General features: G+C 40.0%; 1 long non-coding RNA gene across 1 annotated transcript in view; it reads right to left on the bottom strand.

Annotated features, from left to right (window-relative positions):
* Positions 1-6,998: 6,998 nt before the first annotated feature.
* Positions 6,999-22,709, bottom strand: part of LOC149454469 (uncharacterized) — a 38,541-nt gene continuing 22,830 nt past the window's right edge. The window contains exons 3-4 of the long non-coding RNA XR_016314207.1: positions 18,356-18,467; positions 6,999-14,742 (exon numbers count right to left, since the gene is read on the bottom strand). This is a non-coding gene — a long non-coding RNA (uncharacterized LOC149454469). The remainder of the gene's footprint in view (positions 14,743-18,355; positions 18,468-22,709) is intronic.

The following is a 22,709-nucleotide window of genomic DNA, read 5'->3' as shown; positions in this document are numbered from 1 at the left end:
TGTGTGCTGCAATACGATAAAAAAACAAAATTATTATTACGTGCATAGATCAAAATTGTGGTGTGCTAACTCCTCAAAGAGCATACAGAACCATAGAAAAATGCTAAGACAAGCTGAACTTATAAGTGAGACACCTCTTTCATAGCTTTTGTTGGACCTGGCCGTGGCAGGAGGAGAGGGGGCAAATTGGACCTAATGACTATGGTCGGAATGCACCTCACAACACAGGACAAAGCACTACATGTACTTTGTCCCATAAGGGACAGAACTGCAACAATAAAAATATAATGATAGATCTTCTTTAAAGCATACTTGATTAGTATGTTCGCCAGGAAAACAGAATTTTCAGAAAGAGAAAGTATTGGCAGAATCTAGATTTTCTAAGTGTAGACTAAAATATGAGCAACTGCATTACCACAAACCAGCTTTAGATGTCAGTATATAACCAGAATATGAAACAGACTTGTTAACAGACAAATATACAGTAGATAGCAATAGCACTCATAACATTGTGTATCAAGTAAAACAATATTTATTTGGAAATGTATGTGTAGCACTACCCTCATAAGTGCCACTGGGTTTGTTTGGGTCCCTCTTTGCTCTGCACGGCCAGGCAACATGCATTTTCCACACTCTGCACACTGGAGTCAGTAAACAGTCCTTGAGATTGGTTTTGTAGATTTTATTAAGGGGTCAACAACTTGGATGGAGTCCAGGGGTACATTGGATGCCGAGGAACTGAAAAACACGAGGACGATTCCTTAGCAACTATGTACAAAAATGCAGATAGCAACAGTCTCTCCTTGAAGAGCACTAAAGGTTTCCTAGTGTTCCTCCTCAGACCCTGGATTATTTCTCCTTTTCACCAGCTGCCTGAAAATATCCCTGGGCAAGGGGGCCCAAGAGCTGTTAGTGTAGAACAGTCCCAGATGAGAAGCTAGTTGGGTGTTGCACCTTACCATCCTCTCTCCTTAACTGGCCCAGGGGGTGTAAGAATACTCACACTGTCCTCTCCTGTTAGCTTGGTGGGTTGGTGGCTGCCTCCAGGCCTTATGCTGGGCTATTTCCATCCCTTCTACACAAGCTGTCCTCTACAGAAGACATTGAAGCAGTGGAGATCCTCTTCTCCAGCAACCTACCTGCAGGTAAGCCCCCTGCCGGGCTCTTTGCTCCAGCCTTCCTCAATCCATCTACCACCCGACACTGCATACCTCTACCACATTTGAGGGTTGCCCTGGTCACCATGCCTAGCCTTCTGTCAGGGGATTGGTCAAAGTCCCTCAAATATGCAGATCTGGGCTTCCTCCCTTCCTCCACCCCTCTTTCAGAAAGTTCTTCGGTTGCTAATCTGGAGAGCGTTACATCTGCATTAACCGCTATCCCATCGCCCTATAGTAGAACTACTGCTACAGGGTGGCAGGGATTTGCAAAATCATGTATATATATATATATATATATATATATGTGATTTGCATTTCCGTGTAGGGGGCAGGCGCGCCGCCCTACCCTCACCATCATTGGCGGGTAGTAGATTCCTCACCGGCACCCGGCGATGGTCAGAGAAAGCTGACAGGGAAGAGACAGGTCTCTCTCCTGCCGGCAACGACATGCTGCTTTGTATTTCTCTACACAGCAGAGAAATACAAAGCAGCATGTCTCCCTAGTATAACACACACAGCACATAATGTAAAACAGCACACAGTTAACCCTTTGATCACCCCAGTTGTTAACCCCTTCTTGCCCAGTGTCATTAGTACAGTGTCAATGCTTTTTATTAGCACTGATCACTGTATTAGTGTCATTGGGATGTCAGTGGCACTTAGTTCCCACCCAGTGTCAGAATGCCTGCCGCAGTCCCGCTATAAGTTGCTGATCGCCGCCATTACTAGTATACAAAAAAAATTCCAGTATATATACCGTCATTTGTAGATGCTATACCTTTCACGTAAACCAATTAATGAACACATATTGGGATTTTTTTTTAGCAAAGACATGTAGCAGAATACATTTTGGCCTAAATTTATGAAGAAATTATATTCTTACATTTTTTTATATTGGATATGTTTTATAGCAATTGTCAAATATTGTTTTGGTTTTTTTTCAAGATTGTCGGTCTTTTTTTGTTTATAGCGCAAAAAATTAAAAGGTGATCATATACAACCTAACGAAAGCTCTATTTGTGGGAAAAAGGACATAAATTTCATTAATGTACAGTGTTGCATGACCGCGCAATTGTCAGTTAAAGTAACACAGCACTGTATTGCAAAAAATGACCTGGTCAGGAAGGGTGGTAAATCCTCTGGAGGGAAAGTGGTTAATGTCAGTGGTGTCTGTATGCAATTTATTAAAACTATTTTTGAAGCAAATGTGTTTTTGTTATATTGCTTTAAGAATCTAATGTATGGGAAAAGTGTTATGGGAATTTATGGGACTGTATAGAAAAATGTGTGAACACTCAACATCATTTTTATACAGTAGGCTTCTCACATAATCTTGCATATGCCAGTTTTCCTCCAACATGTTTCCTGGAACAAAGTTCACTTCACTTTTCACATGTACTTTACAATATATCATATACAGACTTCATATAATAGATCTTTGCAAAATTGTATCAAGGAATGTGTCACTATGCATTTGCATGCAATATCGACTTTGAGAACCCCTTTCCAAGGGAACACTTATATAGAGGCACCTGGCTTGACAGATTTCTATTGGAGAGCAATAAGGATGAGAATTAAATGTCTTCCAAATTCTAAAACAAGAGGGGTTAATCCTCCAAAATGGTATTGTCCCAATAGCTACAATTGGGTAAGTGAATCCCTATATACAAACAAATCCCCCTGCAACAAGCAGAATTCATTTATCAAGACCTGTGTCTGGTGCACGAGGATCTACGAGGCACATCAGACCACCACGACCCCTGGTTCACATATATGCTTTCCTGTGGTCCATGTTTTGCGTGGGCATGAGAGCCTATTCATTTGAATGGACTCCCGTGCCTCGGGACATGCAGGTAAGAAGTCCCTGCACTTCTGAAAACACAGCCCGCACGGGAACCTTGGTTCCCAGTACAGTTGTGATTTCCAGTGCGGGCGGCGTGCCATTAAAATTAATGGCACCCACCCGCGTTTCCGCATTTCTCTGTGCGGGTGGTGCGGCTGCAGGGATTTTTGTGCGGATCCACAGCGACACCACCCACACAGATGTGAACCTAGCCTTAGACGGTCTCTTAAGGGGTCAGTACTTCTGGCACTACTCCTTTATGCATTGGGAGAGAGAAGTGAGTAACCGCTCCTCTCCTCTTATTTACCACAATGACTACATGACATGCCCACCGATGTGATAATATCACAGGTGAGACGTGGGCCTGTGACATCATCATGCCAAAGGGCATGACACGTGGTCATGGTGCGAGAAAAGAGAAGCTCACGTTCAACTGATAAGAGGCCAAAGGACCCTATCACATCCCCCACGTGTCCCTGTGGCGCAACGCGTTGGGGAGGGGCCTTGACGTCACCACAGCTACCTGACTTCACGGCGAGTATAGCCTATGTGAGCGAGTGTGAGCAGCCACGCAGGAGACCTGTCACAAACGCATTTAGTGGTTTCACTGATTTTATACTGGATACTTGTAAGTGCATAAGAAGAAGTTGTGAATAAAATCGTTCTTTTAAAAAACAATAAGGCACTATGTACCTTTTTCTTTCCCACTATACTAACAAGGAATAATACAAGGAGATGGAGCACTTTTTATTGCCATGAGAAAAAGCTAACCCACAGACCCACAATCATCCACTATCAATCACCAGGAGTATCCAAGGGAGTATCCAAGGGAGTCTCTAAAGATATCCATCAAGGATAAATATCATAAAGCTGTGTTAGCCTAGCAGTGGGCTTAATGCAGTGTTTCTCAACTCCAGTCCTCATGGACCCCCAACAGGTCATGTTTTCAGGATTTCCCTCAGATGAAACAGCTGTGGTAATTACTAAGGCAGTGAAACTGATCAAATCACCTGTGCAAAATAATGGAAATCCTGAAAACATGACCTGTTGGGGGTCCATGAGGACTGGAATTGAGAAACACTGGCTTAATGGAAGGTGAGCGCATATAAGTATCTATATTCCAGGAAGAATCCATCTGCAATCCTGTTTGATCTATCAACTTTAATCGAATTTATATAGATTTTTTTTGGACACTATTCATTTTCATTATTTAAATTACTTATATATAGAATTATATTTTTTTCACGTTTTTGTTTTTTTCACATTCTATTATTGATTTATTTTGAAGTTGTAATAAGTTGTCTTGGATTGTTCATTATTTCTGGAAGTATTCACATCTCACATTTAGGGTGCGGCAATAATTAATCAATTTACTGTGTATTACTACAAAACATATTTATATGAGTATGTGAATAGATGCCTGCTGACCTATATATTTAATTACTTTCTCATATCTCAGTGGCTCGCAAGTAATTATAATATATATTATAGGCCAAAGGACCCTTCCTTTACTTTAAAGGGAATGCACTTTTCCTTTTTATAGTAGAGGAAAAGAACATGCTTAATGCTTATCAAAACCAAATAGCAAACATTTAGTAAACTGCAGCTTAACAATAGTGGCTGAATTATTTTTAAGGCTTATTTTCCTTGATTTTCACATGATGATCCTGCCAGTAACACGTTTTGCTGTCTTATGGTGACAATGTTTACTCACTGTACTATATCAATGGAGAAGCAGCAATGTCACACTAGGCTGCTATGTGAAATCCGACTACAAACACCGCATCTTCATTACATAGAGAAGAGGGGTTTATAGTTCACTGAAGATGGCTCAGAAAGCTGATAACATTTAGATTTTAGTTTAGTCCACAGGAAGTTATGTAGTACTTTTTCTCACTGTACATCACCTGCACACACCATTGCAACACAATGGTGTGAACCAATCACATAGGAGACAAGACATTTCGCCTTGTCTTGCAGTGGGACTGTGCTGGAATAGACACCCAATGCAGTCCCTCCGCACCTTGGGTGAATGGGCGCTTTTTGTAAGATCAACAGGTACCTTTGAACTTTCAGGCAATAGGGTTGATTTACTAAAGGCAAACTGTGACGGGAGTGACTTTGGGTGGCAGGCCCATGGAACACAGCCCCCTTTTGAGGGGTGGGGAGACCCCTGTGTCAGCTCCCCATATCCCTATTATGTGTAAGTCACCCTGTGCCTCTTAGGGGTACAGGGTGGAATGTTCTAATATTGATGTGGAGGTTGGTCATTGTTCACTGCCATGCGGCTGCATCCCATTGTTCTATTGTGTGTCTTGCTTGGGAGCAAACTATTATGGGATGTAATGTTTCCGGCAGCCCTTCCCCCTGATGGGACGGCCTCCTGATGTGTTTCCTGTTCTGGGTGTGTATTTCCCCGCCCTGTGTATATATCTTGTATCTATGTTAAAATAAAGCAGTATATCTCCTGTTTTAGTAAAGCCTGGTGCTGTCTCATCTTGTAAGGCCAGCAGTGGTGTCCGTGGATCTGTGTTCGGACAGGGAAGAGGGAGGCTAACGGAAATACCCTAGTGCAGTCGGGGTTTGGTTCCATTACACAAACAGTTGCACTCTGCAGTTGAAGTTGCTCCAGAGCTTAGTAAAAGAGAGGAAGCTCTGCTGACTTCCACAATCCAATTATGTGCAAGCAAAACTGTTGTTTTTTTTTTGTTTTATTCTTCTTGCATGTGATGGGATATTCTTTGCAAAGTGACACTTCCCCCTCATTTACTAAGCTCTGGAGCAACACCACTTGCAAAGTGCACAGTATATTTGCCTTTAGCAAATCAACCCCAATGTGTTTAGCCTGAAAAAAAATAAAAAAAATAATGCAGCCACCACATCTATGGACTTCAATGTATTACGTTTTTGTTCTTGGATTACAATACACTAAAAAAAGGTATCACAGAAACCCCTTCAGCTTTGACCTTTAATAAATGAATCAAAAATCTGTAATCATAATGAAGCAGAAGTGAAGCAAGGACTCAGTTCTCTTGAGCTTGACAATCATGCCCCCATGTAATGTTCTTCTTCTTAAAGCCTTTAAATATAAATTATGCTTCTAATTAAGCTGTGTATATTTGAGTTTGTTGGCCCCAATCATGTTTTGGGTAATTTAAAATCATCAACTTGCAAACTAGCTCATCCTTAATGTTTGAAAGATAAAACTGGGTCACAGCAACCAGACGGCTCCATATTTTCAGAGCCAATGACCTGGTACATGTATAGAAATAAGAAATGTTCAGTTTCATTTGCTGTGGGCTTGATCCGAGTCTGTAACTCAGAAGTATTGAATTCACACCACTAGCATTTTCAGGGGATCAGAAATGACAACCTAAATAGTTTTATTGTAACAGGTGTACTTTAAAGTCCATATCCAGGCCCCATGCTCTATCCCGAAATTGATCCCCCTTATAGCTACTCCCTGTGTATTTTTTGCTATTTATTTTTAATATTTGCTTTTTCCAGGAGTTTCCAGTCTAGGAATGTGTAATGTCCTCTCTTCTTCTTTTTTTCCAAGCTAGGCATCGGCCCCTCACTAACCTAGAGAGTGTTGTTGACATGACAAGGTCAGTGCCTCTTTCTGCACCAGTGCACTGTAAAAAAGGACTGTGGTGACACTGCCTCCGGGGGGGTAGGTCCATGATGTCCCGCACTAACAGTATGTCCTTAGTATTCCTGGATAAGTCATTAAACCTATGAGGAAATCCTGGAGTGCAAAAAGTGGAACTTCAGAGGATGGCTCTGGATTAAAGTTGAGCATTGCAGCCTGAGATGCCCTTTTTTTTTTGCGTCCTGGGGGATACTAAAAAATTGCCCAGATATGGGCTTTCAGATGTTCCGTTATTTGGGTATCATTAATAATAAATAACATAAGAACATAGTGAAAAATTAATTAGCAAGACAAAGCGCTGTTACAAATACATTGTTGGCACAAATAACATCAATACTAGGACTATTTCTTTATATAGTTTAATGGCTTAATGGTTTCAATGTATCAGAATTTACAGAAAAGGATACACAAAACCAGTGAACATGAAAACAGAAAAATATATTTTTTTTTTAGCATTACAACATGGAAATTAATATAAAGTAGAACCACAATTGTATTTTTTTTGTGAGGTAACAATACAAACTCTGATTTAATAAGTATGGCAGTGCCCATTACAGTAGAGTTTAGCAACCAATGACCCTCCATCTACACAGGATAGTAAAGAAAAACGGCAGTCAAGGTATCATAAATCTTACGTTCACTATTTTAGGTTCACTTCACCTTTTTGAAGTTTGGAATGTACGCACCAGAAATCTCTTTGCTGAATTTTTAAACTCCGGTAGCTCCAACTCCTGTACATGGATGAATTTGGGTGGATTTGGTTTTGGCTCAAGCAATAGTGTCTGCAGTGTGTAGCGTGATGTGGTTCTTTATACAGAGACCCTTGTGTCACAAGCTATAGGGTTGATTTACTAAACTGGAGAGTGCAAAACCGCGTGCAGCTGTGCATGGTAGCCAATCAGCTAACCTCAACTTGTTCAATTAAGCTTTGACAAAAAAACTGGAAGCTGATTGGTTTCTATGTAGAGCTGCACAAGATTTTGCACACTCCAGTTTTAGTAAATGAGTCCCTTAGCCTATTAAAGTTATTAATTAGTTGGTAATATCTGATGTGGACCCCTGGCTTTGCTGCCGAACTGTGAATCCAAAAACCAATGCATTTGTGACTTGACAGCATTTTTATGGCTCATCCCTACAGCCACCTAGGAGAATCCTCATAAAATGCTGAAAGAGTCAACAAACATCCATTTTTAGTGTTTTGGTGTTACTTGTTATCATTTTTATAACATAAACTGTCCAATGATTAGATGAAAGTGTCAGAATTCCTAGTAATTTACGGTCAGCTAATGCTTATGGGTAAGTTACAAGTAACATACAATGCCCACTTTGAATTCTACACAGATGGGTGTCTGGTTTCAGAAAATTCCATTATTTGCCAGGATTCATGATCTCACTCTTACCTTTCAGCATATCCAGAAGTGGAAGTGAGATAATTCCACTGCTAGCCCCACATGAGGACATTTTAAAAAGTTGCTTAAAATTCATTTAAATAAATCCAGAACCTTTAAATGTACAGTAATGTGTGAAGTATCTATTCCCTACCTCTGTGTGAGGGATGGTAACCCTGATCCATCCAGCCTTGTGAGACTATAAATGGCTGCAGCCCTGATTCTGTGGTTGGTAAACCCATAGGGCCTGACCAAGCTACGATAAAGACATTCTGATTTGGGAATATGGGACCCTTCAATGGTTCTTCTTCATGATGGAGTCTTAAGTAAAGGATGACTTTTCATTGAACCTTGTATTTGGTCAGGCTATTCTAAACTAATTTCAGTTTTGGCAAAATGATGGCAGGTTGACTTACTCTCCTGCTTTTCTGGTCTTTCTGTTTGTTTTTTCTGTGGTTCTAATCATTACAAAGTCGCTTTATTCTTGATATGTATTCAAATATCTGCAAACCCTGGGGAGATCTCAAACTAAAACCCCAAATATATATAAAAAGTGGATTATTCAACTTACTCCACTATTCATAACTGAAATGTCAGTCTTGATGGGAGTGACCCTGTAAGATCATTATCTTACAACGAAGCTCCTGCAGCATCTTTAGAGAAATTCTGAATCTGTACCTCTAATACGTGTGTTCCCTGCTTTTTATTTTTTTTTTAGTGTTTCTTTGGTTTTGTGTCTCTATCTCTCCTTTGGCAATTACTCATCTCTTCTTAGTTCTCTCCCATGTACACAACTGAAAATAAAAAAGGGTGTGGAAAAATAAATGTATTTTAGATGCAAAATGATCAAGGATAAATGGTTCAGTTAAGACACTTCTGGTCCCCAGCTATATTAAAATACACCACATACACATATAAAGTATTTCATAAGCATCCAACCTTTAAAGACATAATTCAATGTTTTTATTTTTTTTACAAAAATATCTTCTGTTTTTAAAATAGAGGTGTATTACACAGAATTTAATATTATCTGTTAATCTGGGTTTAGATTAGAATTAGTAGTAAAGAACCTAATAACAAAAAGGGGAAATTCAGTGAAACCCATTTTAAGACTGGCTTTTATTATGAAGTTCCCTCCATGCTCCTGTCCTCCAACACTTAGTTTTTAGTAAATGCCCTTACCATACAATTATCCACTACAATTTTTCTCTTCCAGAATACCCCACATTCAACACCCCCAGTACATAATTTTACATTGTTTGTTCACCCACCAGAGAGCCACAAGCTCAATGGTGTCACAAAGATACAGAATAATTGTGCTTGTGAGTTAATGTAATTGTGCACAATGACATCAGCACATATGCATTTGATGTCATTCAGTATTATTTTAATGGTGAATTTAAAAAATAAAGATAGTAACGGGAAGGCTATATGGACCTCACAGGACCAGAGCCTGCAGTTCCTGTTCCATGCCATGGCTTCAGGACATACTTCTGGATCTTCTTCTGTATTTTCTTTCCTGCAACCAAGGGTCAGTCAGTATTGATTGGGGAATCCATCCTGCAGAGCCACTGTATTCTTGGAGAGCCGTCACCACCGGGAGAACACAGTGATTACTGCTAGCAGATATAATAGCCGCTAGCAATAATCGCATGTAAAATCTGATAGGCTAGTTGTACCCAAGTTGATCCATCAATCAACTTGGATTCATTCAGCCTGCCTATACATGATTCGAACAGACTATGGCTGGCTTACCTTCTCTTCTGCCCAAGAAGTCCTTTGGAAATTGCAAAACTTGCCTAGGCAGCACAGGAAGTCCAGGAGCTTCTGCACAGGACACTGCTAGACTATGGACATGAAAATAAGAAATAAAGCCCTTAAAATTATTAGGTTTCACTGAAGTTCCCCTTAAAAGGGTAGTTCTAGGTGAAAAACAAGCTTCTCAAAATTCACATATACTGATGAGTAGCTTCAGTGGAGTATTTAAAATCAAGTAGGTCCTGGGTTGTACTAAATATAGGCAACTTCTACTCCCATCCTACATTTCTTGTCTGACAGCACATAGAAACCATCACAACTCTAAATGTATATATTAAAGGACATGTAAACCTAAATTACATCTCAGTATATGTAAAAAGAGACTGAATAACATATACAGATCTACTGAATTGAAAATAACCTACATGGCTAAAGTGTGTTGCGTCCTTATATAAGCGTGTTGGATATTCTATTACAAAATCACCAACATTAATATGGAGATGGTCCCTCTTTGCAGCTTCAACAGCCATCAATATCTTGGGCAGGCTTTCCATAAGATTTTGGAGTGTGTCTGTGAGCATTTGTGAGGCAAAGTACTGATGTTCCAGATCTGACTCGCAATCAGCATTCCAATTCATCTTAAAGGTTTTCAATTGGGTTGAGTTCAGGGCTTGAGTTCCTCCACACAAAACCCATCCCCCATAGCATACCATTTAATGAGCGTTATATCTTCTTATACTGTACATGTAAAAAATGGCTCATGCTGGGAGCCACATGTGTACCCTGTCTTATGTTCTTAACATCGGTCTTGGAAATGTGTAAATGTAAAACTTCTTAAAAATTAACTTTAATATATATATATATTGTTTTTTTTTTTTTATGGTGCTTGCATTGTGTACAGAGGCACAGACATGTTGGAACAGAAAAGGGGTACACTCTCAGAATGCTCTTGCAGAGTACAACTGCTCTTCGAAAAGTGCACGGTGTATGTGCCTTTAGTAAATCAACCTCATAGTATAGGTTTTAAGGTCAGATGTCCACAAAATTTGGCCATAGAATGTATATGATGAATATATGGTATGAACATTTCTGTAGTTGAAAATCAGCGAAGCAGTTTAGATCTAATTGACTGCCTTTCAGCAGTGGCAACTGGGTTTAGATGGGTGTGACTGCTATATCTGGTAGTATAGTGACTACATAAGTATTTCTGTGATTAAAAGCTGCAGGTACAGAGGATAATATTACTGCTTTTATGCAGCAAAATTAAGTGCTAAATTCAATGCGTGTAGAGAATCAAATTGTCGGTTAGGATCTATATTGCACTGGCAATGCTCCTCTCTAGTGGCCTCTGTGGATTTGTCATGTAAAGTGCATGGCAAACATGGGGCAGTCAGTACAATTGGAGCAAGGCTGCCAGACTGCTGACCCCCTTGTGTTCTGCAAGTAAGGTGCTTGTCTTTCTCACAATGTAATTATATCAAAATGATTTATGAAACATGCTTAATTCTATCTAGGTGCTGTGTCTAGCACGGCAGTGTTTTTCTACTAGGGAAGTATATCCCACATAGCAATGTGTCCAGTATGCGTGTTATGTGATAGGGCTTCCTTATTATTGGCTTAAAAAAGGACCATTCGTGGCTTTGATAATCAGTGACTTAATAAGGAAGAGCAAGTGGATTTTTTCATTAGTCAGTTAATAAGCTCCTTCTCCTAAGTTTTCTTCTCCAATTTATAAGTTCATAATAATTGATTTTAACTAATTAGGGAATTTTGTAATTATTATGTGATTCAATTTTCTTTATATTTTCTGGATTTTATTTTACTTCAGACATAAATCTGACTGAGGTTTGAATAAAACCCTGTCCTGTAGCCTTAGGGAACATCGACTGGTTTTTTTGTTTTGCATTCCCATACATGTCTATGGGAACCCAAAACCAGTTTGAAGCAGGTCAAAAAAAGTCAAGTGCAAGTTAAATGTACCTGTCAATGAGTTCTGAATGACCACAGAATCATTTAAACAGATGATAAATTGACACCATCAACAAAAGCCCTAAGCTCAATGACACAGACATATTAGTGGCTACTAAATGTTTACTTGGGGGCTACTGATAATCTATAAAGTAAATGTTTCTTTCTAGAAATGGGGAGGATACTTTAAGATCATTGTAATCCACAGTTCCTCAATATTTTGGATCCTGCCATGTGTATGACTTTTAGGGCTTGTGTAGATAGACATTTTTTTCTATATCTGACATGGATTCATTTAGTCCCAGGGCATAGGGTAGATGTCAACCCTGGACTGTGTTTGGCCTGCTATGCATAACGTTTCTCTACAGTGGGTCCTATTGAGATGTTTGCTTTACATGTAAATGTAGTTGTTGGAACACCTCTGCAGTTAAATACAACAACCCTGTTTGAACCCTGTAGAAGAGTGGCTGAAGAAGCGCCAAACACCAGATCTGCTCAGGGGCCACCATTCATTTGAAAAACGTCATTCTCCTGCTTTTGCCAATCTTATCAAGTTTCACCAGCACCTTTAACCCCCTGAGGCAATTCATCCGCATCTGGATCATTGCCTTTTTAAATGTGTTGTTAGAAGTGCTAGTTTTAGTAACATTCAGCAAATGTTCTCCCATAAACAGATACCACATTGAACTATTAAAATATGAAGAATTCCTATGGGGATCCAAACAGTCAACTCCACTCAATTCTTTTGTTTTTGTTCTGGATTATGTGTAGAAGGAATTGTCTGCTCAGAGTTCTTCCTCTTTAGTAGATTTTCTATTTGTATGTTAGGTTTACCATCCTTTTAATAAAAATATGTCTATGCTAATATAAAAAATAGTCAGGGCAGCTTCCCAACTTCAGTGGAATATATTGTAGCCTATATAATATATTCCAGTAAGGCCATATTTGATCACTGATATATTTTTTGGCCATGGTCCTCACTTCCTAACATATGTGTGTGAAGTCCTATCTCTAGATTTCCTAATCTACTACTGAGATTCCCTCTATTAGGTCATTGCCTCCACCTTCATTCTACACCAATCATAATATATTTTAAGGTGGCAATATTTTTTTTAGTAAACTTGTCATATATATGAGCAAATAAAACTGAAAAGCAGAACTGACCTTCAGTGAAAATTGTGTACCACAACATTCCGAATATTCAGAGCTACAGGAAGGTAAAAATGATATGAAAATATAGACTTTAAATGCTTCGCCACCTCTCAACTCCTAACTCCTAAGCAGGGGCGGACTGACAACTCATAGGGCCCCCGGGCAATAGGGGATCATGGGACCCCTGTGTCCTTGCCCAAATTCAAAAAAGCCTATGAAAAAGGTACCAGGGGCATCTCATGGTGCCCCCTACTGACCCCGGGCCCTCGGGCAGTGCCCGAGTTTCCAAATGGTCAGTCCGCCCCTGCTCCTAAGTATCCTAAATAACCTTTAGGGAGACTTGAGAAGTAAGAGGGATGTGGCTTTGTTTACAGGAAGAATGGAGATATGCATAAATATGCAGTTTTTTATTACTAAGGAGCATGTAATTGTTTTCATATGCTCAGTCCAAATTGTTCTCACTGATCACAGGTCTACCTTAAAGCCACAACGAGCAAATGTAGAATAAAATTCTGGCGCAAAACCTCACCTACCACATCCCTGAGAATGTTAAAGCAAGTTTTCTGCTTGTTTTAAAAAAAAAATGTGGACCTTCTGAGAGCAGGGCTTATACTGACCTGTCCCATCCCCATTCTTCTCATCTTCCTTCTGTGCAAGACCTACATTTGCCTTAAAAATCTTCAGATTCTTCACATGCTCCCGGAGGTGTCAGATACCTGCACCCCCACTGCATGCTGTGGCTCCTTCCACTGACCCCAGTGTCCTGTAGTAATATAGTGGATTATGGAAGGAACCACAGAGCACAGCAGGGGACCCGGCATTTGTGACACTCAGATGTAGAGAGGCTGTTTCTCTGCAACAAAGAAAACACTGGATAAAGGGGCAGCAGGACATGTAAGTATAAAGCCTTTTCTTCGCAGGTCCTGGTTCTTTACATTTTTTAAACAGAGTGAGTTTAAGAAGGCTATACCTAAAGGGGCCTTCTAGCATCCATTAAAATTTTTTTGTAAACCAACTTATAAACAGTTTATAAAGATTCATACATTTAAAAATACTGTAGGTGACAAAACATTGTCCAAAGTAAGCTAGAACATTTGTTTCAGGTGTTTTGTTGTAGTCTACTAATAAACAAAGCTCCACTCAGACCAAAAAAAGATAAAAACTGCAAATATCGATTTTACAATGCCTAGCTATTACCTGGTGGGACTCAAAGATTTGCCAGAGCAACAGACATATGTGCATCCTATGCGTACATGTGATGAAAAGCTATGCCATTTGTACAATCACACATCTAATATATTGACCAAACTGCTTTAAGTCACTATTTCACCTGTTGCTTTTGTTCCACATAAAAAAGAAGTTACTTGCAAGCGAGACCATGTTTTATCGCGTTTCCATTTCTGGATGTTGCTGACTTGGACTAGAGTACAGCTGAGCGGGCAGTTACTCTTTCATCCGATAAATAAGCAGCTGAGAGTGTTGTGCCATGTGACCTCCATTGTAGCCCATCTGATAGAGGACATCATTCGTAGTGTAAGGCACAATATGATATGACCTCAGCCCTTCATAGTACAGAGATTGAGAATAACAACCTTTTACCATGAGTTTCACCCGTTTTCGAGAGTCTGTATAGGGGTTCTTGTTGTTGGGGGTCCCCTTGTAGTATTCATAGTTCTCCTTATCGGATTCCAGGTGAATTTTCCTGAGCAGGTTATTGATCAGCACGGACCTCCGTAGATAGATTTCGGGGTCTTCCAAGAACCGGAGCTTCTCAAGAGAGAGTTTAAGAATGCAAGTCCGGTCTTCAGGTAATATCAGGTGCTGCAAATGTAAATCACAAGGGCGTTAATCTTCTGATAAGCTTGCTAGTAGGGATGCACTGATACCGTTTTTTTTATCGGCAAGTATGAATACCGATACTTTCGGTACTCACTGATACCAGCTACCGATACATTGTGGTGCGATTTGCATTGATGGACGCAAACTGAACAGCAAAAACTAACATGCAATTTGAACAGGAATGTGATTCCTTTCCAAATCGCATGCAGTTTGCCCGCTGCTCCTGTATGAATCCAGGCTTATCATAGCCCCAGTTCACACAGGAGCAGTACGGGAAACCTCCCTGCAGGCATCCCAGTGGTAGGAGGGGAGAAAAAACAGCGGAGATTTGAAATCCCCGCCGCTTTCTTTTCTCTCCTTTCAGCGATGACAGTTCGGACTAGATGGCACCTGATTGGTCAGCACCGGATGGAGTACGAGCACTCATGAATATACAGTATCGTTGCATCCCTACTTGCTAGTTCTTCTATTTAAAGTGTATCTAAAGCCAATTTTTTTTCTCTGTTTGGATCAAGTAATGAAGGGTTAGAACTTCACTGGGGAGGTTCATGACCTCTGACTGTCCTTATGATCATTGTCACTACAACAAAAAAGAGAAAAAAAAATCCAATCTAAAGTCCCTAACTAAAATTCATACATACACATACTAGACCCAATTTAGACAGGATCCAATTAACCTTCCAGCATGACTTTGGATTTTAGGAGGAAACCGGAGTACCCGGAGAAAACCCACACAGGCACAGGGAGAACATGCAAACTCCCGGCAGGTGGTGCCGTGGTTGGGATTCGAACCAACAACCCTAGTACTGCCAGGCGGAAGTGCTAACCATTTAGAAGTGATACTAAACCTAAAAACATTTTTTACCTTAATGTATTGCTTGCATTTAGGTAAAATACATTTTCATTTCCCTGTGTTCCCCATTCCCTGTGTGATGCGGAAGAGAGGGGAGTAGCAATCAGCTCTGTGCATGGCTGCATCTCTTCTCCTTTCCCTTCCTCTTTACATACATATATTGTACATTCACATCTGTCCCTAACCCTCAAGGGGCGTACAATCTAAAGTCCCTAACTGAAATTCATACATACACATACAAAGCAAATTTAGACAGGATCCAATTAACCTACCAGCATGACTTTGGAGTGTGGGAGGAAACCGGAGTACCCGAGGAAACCCACACAGGCAAAGGGAGAACATGCAAACTCGAGGCAGGTGGTGCCATGGTTGGGATTCGAACCAACAACCCTAGTACTGCAAGGCGGAGGTGCTAACTATTTAGAAGTGATACTAAACCTAAAAACATTTTTTACCTTAATGTATTGCTTGCATTTATTTAAAAAAAAAAAAACGTTTTCAGTTCCCTGTATTCCCCCTTCCCTATGTGAAGAGGAAGAGAGGGGAGTACAGATCAGCTCTGTGCACAGCTGCATCTCTTCTCCTCTCCCTTCCTCTTCACACAGGGACTCGAACAGCATCAGCAGCCATTGGCTCTAGCTGCTGTCAATCAAATACGGTGAAGAAGGAGTGAGGGGGCTAAGTACTGCTGTGTGTGTCTATGGAGCAGGGCTCTGTAGACACACAGGTCAGGAGCGAGCAAGCAGTGTTTGTCCCCACACAAAGCAGAGGAAGAGCCAGGATAGCTGGTAGGGGAACCAAGAAGAAGAGGATTGGGGCCACTCTGTGCAATACTACTGCACAGAGAAGGTAAGTATACCATGTTTGAAATTTTAATTTAAAAAAATTGCCTTTAGTAACACTTTAAGGTGAACTCCAGGTATACTATATACAAAATTATATATATCTACAGATACATATATGTGCCGCGCTCCATAATCTATTTTAAAACTCATATGCAAGTGATCATGAAAATGATAACGTGAACAAAATTAATGTGCTTCAAACCAGTGCAACATATAGTGCTTTTCAAAATAATACTAATCCAGTACTCAAAAAACTTCATATATAGTCCTCTTTGTGCTTTTATAATTTTTAAGTGACAAGTAAGGTGTATAGTGCCACACTCCCTGTGCTCTATAGATAGGTGTGCGCTCACCTCCTTAATTAGCCAGACAAAGTGGCTAAAAACACTTTTTGTCCTATCAGGACAGGGTGGGAATCTTCATACTATATGCATGTTTCCATCCGTATTGCCTTATTTTCTGCCACCAGAGGTCTCCCTCCTTCCACACTTTAGCCTCAATGGGTGGTTTAGAGATGGTTTAGGTGGTATTTCCTCCTCCCAGTGCACCATGTAAGAAAGAGCCAAGATAGTGCCTTATCCTTTGTGAGGCTTAGCCTTTTATTTATGAACAAAATCACCACTCACATTTCATTCAGCAGAGCTGTGTACAGCAGGTATGTGCCCAGATCCTATGCTCGTAAGTGCAGCTCGTCCACCGCGGCGTCGTGACGTCAGAGCCCCTCCCCTACGCGTTACGCCACAGGGTCACGTGGCTTCATCAGAGGGAAAACAATTGGACGTCACTGCGCTCTGCTCCATTTATATAGGCAGTTGGCGCCTATATAAAAAAAACTACATCCCCCAGAGGAAGCTACGAGTACCTGTAGCGTAACGCGTAGGGGAGGGGCGGTGACGTCATCACGCATCCACAGAGGAACGGCGAGTATACACACTGAAGGCAGACACACCCAGAAAGCTGACCAAAATACGATTTGGATACATGTTATGTAAAGCGCTACTTTATCTTTCACAATGTGAGTGAGAAATCAAAGCACATTAAACAGCTGAAATCCCGGATAAGACACTATGTTTCTTTTCCCTTCTTTTCATGTCTCATATATGGAGGATTAAATCAAGCAGCCAGCGGAGGAAGATTTACTGAGAAGGCTGAGCTGAGGAGAGAGAGGTTCACGCAGTGGACACAGATCCTTAATACAGCCCAGTCAGAATAATACCATCTCTACTCATTTAAAGGAGAACTATCATTCCCACTTCATTAATTTTAATTTATTTATTTTTGTTTTTGTTTTTTCACATTTATAGAAACTTAATTGTATATTCACATTAATTATGGATTTAAGTATTACTGATTGATGAAATTGTTTGGTAATTGGTGACAAACACAGGTATTCGTTATATCACAAGAGGTAGAACCTATTAGAGCGCGGTACAATATTGGATTATATATATATATAAATTGATATATATTTTGAAATATATTGAATATGGCCAAAATTATAGTATTTCAAATATATGTCAATATATTTGGGAAGAATATTTTTTAAATATATTTCAAATATATTTTTCTTCCATGTGGGTGTTTTGTCAATTTTACACTGTGAGCATGCTAATAGCACAGGGATGACGTAATTAATGTAATGATAGATGATCATTTCTACCCTGTGTGCCAGCAATCTGATATCCTCAGTAGATGGGGTCAAGGAAAAAAAAAACAGTTCCTTAGATAGTAAAGATAGTTAGAAGCAATCTAAAAAATTGGCTAACAGAATTTTGTTTTCTTTACAAATTAGCAAAATTGCTAAATTTACCTACTTAATTTTCCAACATGCTATGTTGATAATTGAATCTTTTAAATTAGCAAGAGGCAAAAAGTACATATAACACAGTAGACTTACTTTTGGAAAACATCCTTGGCAATCTTGATGTACATTTTCTTCTTCTGCATATTTCCTCTTAAAGTAGGCTACTTTCGACGTTGTTAATGGATTTGTCTTTCTTATGATAGACCTACAATATAAACAGAAATGTAAATCATTTTCAGTTTATCTTTTAAAGTAAATGTAAATCCAATCACTAAAAACCCATCTGTAGCTTTCATTAAAATGATACTTGCTGATCCTGCCATGAAAGTCCTTGTTTAGGAAGGATTTGTTATAGGGTGACAACGTGTCCCTGTCTCCCAACAGTTATCCTGTGCTGGCATCATGTCACATGGGCTTCTGAGAGAGACTACCAGTGGCCATAACTGTTGTCATCATCAAGAAAGCATCCTGAGAAATGGAATGCAATCATTGTTGGAGTGTCTGTAGACACATGGGGGAAGATTTACTAAGGCTGGCCATACACTATACAATTTTATTACAATTTCTGCTCAATTTCCTTTAGATTTACCTTCAACTATGTAGTGCAAATGCCTGCCTAATTGGATACAATTGAAAGTGTTGTTTAGGTTTGACCTCATAATATATGGTTTTTGGTAAATCTAAAGCAAAATTCTCAAGAAAATTGTATAATGTATGGCCAGCCTTAAGCTGGTCCACTTAGATTCTGGTGCAGCTGTGCATGGTAGCCAATCAGCTTCTAACCTCAGCTTGTTGAATTAGGCTTTAGCAATAAAACCTGGAAGCTGATTGGTTTCTTTGCAGAGGTGCATGAGATTCTGAGTGAACCATCTTTAGTAAATAAACCCCATGGTGTTTATAAAGAGGTTGCAGGAGATCAGCTACACTGAGATGCAATAAAGGATGCTAATAGTGAAAACAAGTATTTCATGAAAAAAAAGCAATTTCTTATGATTGTGCTGACTCAATAAGTTCACTTTAGTGTATGTGTGACATCCCGATCTTCTATTCAATTTGAGACTAATGTTTAAGTGACATGAGGAAAGGGAGAAGCCAACAAAGCAATGGAAATCTGAGTCTTGAGCCAAGGGCTTAACAAAGGAGTGCACCTGACAAGTCATCCTCAGCATACATGCTCATAAACGCATCGCTGGTGACGTCATCATGCCTGCCGATGCACTCCACGTTCGCTCCAGCCCTCTTTCCAGGTATCCTTCCTTACTCAGCTGGCTCCCAGGACCAAGACGAGCAGTATCTCAAGCGGCAGCTGACATGGGCACAGTGTGAGGGACTGACCCTGTTTCTCCTGGGATGGACATTTTATATGCCTGCTTTTAATCTACATAATGTGAGTTGCTCTTGTTGCTGTGTTACACAATTTGATGTATTATTATTTATCTGTGTCCATCACTTGTTTATTATTGTTGTGACTTTAAGTTGTCTCCTCCTGTCTAAGCTGAGCTCTTTCTCTCACCGTACTTGTGTATACCCTTACCCCCTGCCTTTCTCTGGTAGTTATTCCACTGTATCCTGTCTACCTGTATGCATCTTTCCATGAGGCTTACAACATTAACGTTTTTCTACCTATGATTATCCTCCATTAAATAGAACATTCAAATGATTTTCCTCATCTGACTTCCTCAACGTGAGTTTATTCATTGAGTTAAACTTTCTGACCCAATGCAAGAGATAGATTCAACACCACGTCATATAGCTGTATACATCGCTGGAGATAAAGTTTATGGTCTTGTAGTCAAGTCAGAACAGGAGCCAATCAAAATGTTCACTTCCCTTTAAAACCTGGGCTGTAAAATGATGTCTAGTGACAAGTTACTGGGGACAACAAAAATGTTCCTATTATCACAGTTTAATGCATTAGGCCTAGGGATAAGCAGACCTGTCCGAGTTTAATTTGTTGATTGTTTGGAATTCAATGAACCCGAACTTAGTGGCAAATCCCATTGAAGTCTTTGGGAGGTGAATCTTGTTAGTACGTTCTGGCCATTTTTAGGGCAAACAAGCAAACTATTGTAAATGGCACTGGAATCTGGACACTGCCATGAGGGATATGTACCAATGCAAAAAGAAAAAAAAATTATATGCCAAATAGGGTCTTTTCATGCTGCTTCAAGGGCAACGTTTAAAAAACACTCATCCTTTAAATAAAATGTTTGGGGAATCAGGCCCAAAGTGTACTATTGACATCCTGATATTGAGAGATGCAGGTAGGTTGAGTCTTCCTTTAGCTTCCCATCATTTTTAGGCACTCTAGTAGTAAAATGTCTTTGCAAAGCTTTGGGATCTGCCTCCCCAGGCATGAATTCCCTTCTTTCTTGTGAAAAACAGATGCTCAGTCTTTGTGTTTCAGTTTCCATTTCAATAAAAGATTCAGCAGAGAAACTGAGACTCCCTTGCAAGAAGGGATGCTTATGAGCACAGCATCTGGCAGAGGAAGGTCTTCCAGCACTTTCTTCCTTGGAGTCCCTGAGATGTCATGTGACTGATAGCCAGGAGCCAGATCAAATGCCAAGAGCTGCAAAGTAAGCTGATGCAGGAAGATATAAAAAGATCTGTCACAATAAACAAAGCTCTTTAGGAACATCCACGTTTCATCATGCCTGCCAATCACTGCAACACCATAGTACACATTGTGTGATACTTTCTTTAGTCCACAGAAATCTGTCCCTGCCAAGTATCCACCAAACTTGCTGTGATGACCAACCGAGACTAAATGTTCCCAGTCCTTCCGTGCTCCCTTGTTATGGTCATGGTAGTTGGGTAGAGCTGACATCTCACCACCAGAGTCACCAATACAAATATGAAGCCAGGAAAAATTCAGTCTGCTTAGAACTTCCAAAATGTTCCTCCAAACCATAACATTTTGGACGTAAGGGATAACCAACCTTTTTAGAGTTTTACCTTTTAAACAGAAGGTCTAGCTTTATGGCAAGGTCTGGACCTTTCCCGGAAAAGTAAACCATGATGACTTATCTGCCCCTTTATAGTGATTCCAGACCAGTTCATAGTGAAAAGTATACCTTATGGCGCCACTCCAAGCTATGGATGGAAGGAAAAAGATCACCCCATCAGCAAGTGAGAAGAGGGGAGTATGAGTCCAAGTGATTCCAGTGTCAGCCAATACAAGTGAAGGGATGGACGCTGCTCCACCGACCCCAGGAGTCCAATGTTGAGAAATGGCCTCAGCCGCCATTCTGGCCATGCCCTCTGTCCAGTTCATGTTTAGGGGCATCAAAGGCCACAGATTAGGGTGGCAGCAAAGTCTATTTTTGAGTGAACGCAGAGGTTTCATTATCCTAATATGTTCCATTACTAATCAAGCCTGGAAGCATAACAAATAAATGTTGCCTGGCTCGAAGGGCTCATTTATATTTAAGTTGTAAGAAACATTTGACAGATGGGTCCTAATCCTTGCCAAACTCTCTCCAAATGAGAAGTTTAATTGTGTGCACTGAACCCAAAGCTTTGATTGACACAATAGAGCTGGTGTGTAGTTTTTGAATATTCCACTAGAGGTCTGTATCAGTCTTCCAGTAAAAAGAAAACGTTTTGGGGAAAATTGCTCAATTTAAAGGATTTTTCAAACTTGTATCAGTCATATTGCTGTACACTACAACGCTTCTTTTATTCCATGTTACCACAGTGCACAGTAAAACGCAAGCGGCAGTGCACTGCACCCCAAAGTACTATTACAATAGTGGGCAATGCACCTAAACTGCAGTACGCCACAGTGCTAATACATTAAAAAAAGGTTAGATGAGTTTATTAGCGCACTAAGATGCACTGGAAGCCAACTCAAAATTAATGTGCTGACTTTACACAGATTGCTTCATCACACACAGTTTGGATGGGTCTTTTCATGAAAAAAAAGCAGTATAGCTTTCAATTGACATGTTCCTTTTGTATAGGCAAGTTCAATGATATTAGTGAAGAAACACTAAAATCATCATATTTTATTTTCTTGCCTGTCATTATATGTGTATTTAATTTAATTTATAACATTTTTAGCTGGATATTCTAGGTTTGCCAAGACCAGAAATCACCCACCATGACCCATAGGCCTTGTACAAGGGCAGGGATGTTGTGTACAGCAAACTTTTAAAAAAACCTTTAGCCAGCTTTGAGCAGCATTTAAAAAGCTTTTAAAGCAAGGGTCCTCAAACTTTCTAAATAAGGGACCAGTTCATTGTACTTTAGACCTCAAGGAGACCAGACTGTGGCCAGTAGAAGGAGAAAATGGCTTTGCATCAGTGGTCAAGTAAGTAAGCAATGCCCAAGGATTGGTGGTCAACCAAAGGGTTGGTGAGAATTGGAAATAAAAAATGACCTAGTGCACATGGTTAGAGGAAGGATGAATAATTCCCCATCATTGGTGTCAGTGGAAGAAATC

This window comes from Staurois parvus, unplaced genomic scaffold (assembly GCF_062004578.1).
Source record: "Staurois parvus isolate SC_StPar_1 unplaced genomic scaffold, SC_StPar_1.0 ptg000426l, whole genome shotgun sequence".
NCBI classification, from domain to species: domain Eukaryota; kingdom Metazoa; phylum Chordata; class Amphibia; order Anura; family Ranidae; genus Staurois; species Staurois parvus.
The sequence above is the reverse complement of the archived record's forward strand: the minus strand, read 5'-3'. Positions and strand labels throughout refer to the sequence as shown.